The following is a 492-nucleotide window of genomic DNA, read 5'->3' as shown; positions in this document are numbered from 1 at the left end:
AAAAAAAAAAAAAAAAAAGGAACGCTCGTCATACCGAGCTCTTTCTTCGCAAATTGAACTACGAATGGCTTGATCCCTTTTCAAGGGTACGTAGGCAGCCTTTTACAAGGCACAACTATAACAAAACACAAAAATAAAAATTACACTCGCAAGAGTACATTTAATCACAAATAAGCTCTCTCAAATGAGTCCGTCTTCCACATGGATGCAGCGGTGTCCAGCTTCTACATTGTCGAACGAACGAGTGTCCAGCTTCTACATTGTCGCCCTGGCCAGGTGTACGATTTAAAACGCGTTCCACATGGATGCAGCGGTGAAATAATCCGCACAAAAAAAGCCGAGCCCAGTCTCGCATTCAGCTAGCAGGCGGTCAAGTTTGAATAAGCCAAGTTCTTACTTGCACACTCTTGCCGACCTCGGGGCACCCACAGGGTAAGCCGGACACCAGGGCCGCACCTAAAAGGTACGACGAGCTCATCTCAACTACCAACC

The sequence above is a fragment of the Camelina sativa genome, chromosome 16, assembly GCF_000633955.1.
Source record: "Camelina sativa cultivar DH55 chromosome 16, Cs, whole genome shotgun sequence".
Lineage (NCBI taxonomy): Eukaryota > Viridiplantae > Streptophyta > Magnoliopsida > Brassicales > Brassicaceae > Camelina > Camelina sativa.
The sequence above is the reverse complement of the archived record's forward strand: the minus strand, read 5'-3'. Positions refer to the sequence as shown.